Here is a 3,895-nt window from a genome sequence, read left to right on the forward strand (position 1 = left end):
GCTTGTAATAGCTGAGATGGTGCTGCCATCAGTGGACTCTGGGGTGATATTCTCAGTTGCGCTGCTGGTGACTGGTGAGGAAAACGTTGTGTCCTCTGGTGTCACACTTGTGACAGCTGAGATGGTGATGGCATCCGTGGACTCTGAGGTGATGAATTCAGTTGTGCTTTGTGTGTCAGGTGAGGAAAAAGTTGTGTCCTCTGGTGCCACGCTTGTGAAAGCTGAGATGGTGCTGGCATCCGTGGACTCTGGGGTGACGGTCTCAGTTGCGCTGCTGGTGACTGGTGAGGAAAAAGTTGTGTCTTCTGGTGCCACGCTTGTGACAGCTGAGATGGTGCTGGCATCCGTGGACTCTGGGGTGATATTCTCAGTTGCGCTGCTGGTGACTGGTGAGGAAAACGTTGTGTCCTCTGGTGCCACGCTTGTGAAAGGTGAGATGGTGCTGGCATCCGTGGACTCTGGGGTGACGGTCTCAGTTGCGCTGCTGGTGACTGGTGAGGAAAAAGTTGTGTCTTCTGGTGCCACGCTTGTGACAGCTGAGATGGTGCTGGCATCCGTGGACTCTGGGGTGACGGTCTCAGTTGCGCTGCTGGTGACTGGTGAAGAGAAAGTTGTGTCCTCTGGTGCCACGCTTGTGACAGCTGAGATGGTGCTGGCATCTGTGGACTCTGGGGTGACGGTCTCAGTTGCACTGCTGGTGACTGGTGAGGACAAAGTTGTGTCTTCTGGTGCCACGCTTGTGAAAGCTGAGATGGTGCTGGCATCAGTGGACTCTGGGGTGATGAATTCAGTTGTGCTTTGTGTGTCAGGTGAGGAAAAAGTTGTGTCCTCTAGTGCCACGCTTGTGAAAGCTGAGATGGTGCTGGCATCCGTGGACTCTGGGGTGACGTTCTCAGTTGCACTGCTGGTGACTGGTGAGGAAAAAGTTGTGTCCTCTGGTGCCACGCTTGTGAAAGCTGAGATGGTGCTGGCATCCGTGGACTCTGGGGTGACATTCTCAGTTGCGCTGCTGGTGACTGGTGAGGAAAAAGTTGTATCCTCTGCTGCCATGCTTGTGAAAGTTGATATGGTGCTGGCATCAGTGGACTCTGAGGTGATGAATTCAGTTGTGCTTTGTGTGTCAGGTGAGGAGAAAGTTGTGTCCTCTGGTGACACACTTGTGAAAGCTGAGATGGTGCTGGCATCCGTGGACTCTGGGGTGACGTTCTCAGTTGCGCTGCTGGTGACTGGTGAGGAAAAAGTTGTATCCTCTGCTGCCATGCTTGTGAAAGTTGATATGGTGCTGGCATCAGTGGACTCTGAGGTGATGAATTCAGTTGTGCTTTGTGTGTCAGGTGAGGAGAAAGTTGTGTCCTCTGGTGCCACGCTTGTGACAGCTGAGATGGTGCTGGCATCCGTGGACTCTGGGCTGATGTTCTCAGTTGTGCTGCTGGTGACTGGTGAGGAGAAAGTTGTGTCCTCTGGTGCCACACTTGTAAAAGTTGAGATGGTGCTGGCATCAGTGGACTCTGAGGTGATGTTCTCAGTTGCGCTGCTGGTGACTGGTGAGGAAAAAGTTGTGTCCTCTGGTGCTACGCTTGTGAAAGCTGAGATGGTGCTGGCATCAGTGGACTCTGGGGTGATGTTCTCAGTTGCGCTGCTGGTGACTGGTGAGGAGAAAGTTGTGTCTTCTGGTAGTGTGCTTGTAAACCCTGGGACATTGCTGGCATCAGTGGACTCTGAGATGGTGTACTCAGTTGCACTGCTGGTTTCGGGTGAGAGGGAAATTGTTTTTTCTGGTATGGAAGTTGAAAAAACAGATTCAATCCTTTCTTCTGTGCTTGTGTGCATTGTGTCTGTGCTGGGATTCTGTCTTGGTGTGTCACTGATGGCAGGAAACATGTCCATCTTGAGATCTCTTATATGTCTGGAATCAAGTGCTGCTTTCTGAACGTTTCTATCTTCCTCTTTTCCCATCAACCGCGTTTCCCATTTTTCAAGATCCTGAGTCTGAATTTTGTCTCTGACTTCATCTCTGAATCCACCTGTCAAAACAGCAAAGTCAATACTAGCAACGTCACTTTTGCTCCTTACCTTTAATGAGCTAGTCTAGATTTCTTAAATTCAATGGTTCTTTTTGAGGCCTGAAATTTGTTTCTATTTCAGAAGTATTTGAGGGATCAGGTTTATATGTTGTAAAAGGAATAACAGGTCCCTTTAATCCCAATACATTTTGAACTATGAGTATTCAACAGTTAAAACAGAGAGTTCTATAAGAATGACAAAAGACCAACATTGACCCGACAGATTGTATCGAAAATCTGTGAGATTCCCTGAAGGGTGTGAACGTTGTTAGTTTTCTAGAGGATGTGAAGTCCAGTGAGACCATCCTATGAGACTGACCATCAGAAAATCCCCTCTGACCTCTCCAATCCATACAACTAAAATACTCAGATTGGAGGTCCACAACCTTTGTGGGGCCCACTGCAGATTTGGAGATTTAAAAAAGTGTCCACCAAATATCCACTACATAGAAGCAAAACTGGTGGTAGTCTGTTGTTAGCCGTCCTGAGCCCAGCTTCGGCTGGGGAGGGTGAGATATAAATAAAATTTTATTATTATTATTAGTCAGAAACTGCCCTCTCTTCACCGTGTTGCAAAACACCTTTGCCCGCAAAGCAATTTAAACAAAAAAGCAGGAAAAACTCTCCTCTCTCCTCTGCCAACCAACTCGTCTTCTCCCCCTCACTAAAAGAGGGGTAGACCTTAATTTGTAAAATAAATTGAGAGGGGCGGGAGACCTAGAGAAACTTTATGTTATGAACCGCCCTGAGATCTATGGGTATAGGGTGGTATACAAATTTATGTGTTTAAAAAATGTCAGCTCCTCAAGATTCACCTTCTGTATCACCCAAAGAGGAACGAAGGGTCACAAAGGGCTCCCTCCTTCTGAGAACCATTTTCAAAACACTGTTGACTTCAGTCAACTATCATCCAACTCTATCCTCTTTAGTCTGAAAACCAATGGGCTGCTCAGTCTTAAAATCCAACTTTTTGTTTTGTTTTTTTGTTGTGTTTTGACTATTTAAAATATTTGCACTCTGCCTTCTAATAAAACATTTTCACGGTGGCTTACAACATATATTTTAAAACAGCTAACAGCGCAGCAACAGTAACAGTGAACCAGGGAAAAAATGGGAGCATTTGCCAGCAACAGGAAAAACAACTCAAGAATAACCCAGAAGTGATTTCAGAAACCACTGGAAGTCCATGGGAGACCAAACAGTTTTTGACTACGGTCTAAAGACCATCAGGCTCCTGCCAACCTAGCCGTTCGAAAACATGTCAAAAGGGCAAGTAGATAAATAGGTACTGCTCTGGTGGGAAGGTAAACGGTGTTTCCGTGCACTGCTCTGGTTTCACCAGAAGCGGCTTAGTCATGCTGGCCACATGACCCAGAAAAACTGTCTGCGGACAAACGGCGGCTCCCTTGGCCAGTAAAGCGAGATGAGCGCCACAACCCCAGAGTCGTCTGTGACTGGACCTAATAGTCAGGGGTCCCTTTACCTTTAAAGACCATCAGGCAACAGGCAAGACGACAGGAGGAGTGATTTCCGTGGATGAGGTACCACTAGCAAAAAAGGCTCCAAGAACCAGCCATCCTGCCTCAGGAATAACATCTCCCCCCCCCTCCCAGATTTTTGGCAGATTGTTGACTCAGTGGTGAAATAAAGACGATCTGCACACATGGCCCAAGGCACATATTTCTTTCTGATTGCCTCCAGACCCTCCAAGTGTCCCTATTTTCCAGGGACAATTCCAGATTTACAGAAGCCATCGCAGTTTCTGATTTGATCCTGGAATGTCCCGCTTTTCCATAGGATGTCCCTGTTTTCGTCAGAGAAATGTTGGAGTG

Source organism: Podarcis filfolensis, assembly GCF_964270895.1.
Source record: "Podarcis filfolensis genome assembly, chromosome: 13".
In the NCBI taxonomy this organism is placed as follows: domain Eukaryota; kingdom Metazoa; phylum Chordata; class Lepidosauria; order Squamata; family Lacertidae; genus Podarcis; species Podarcis filfolensis.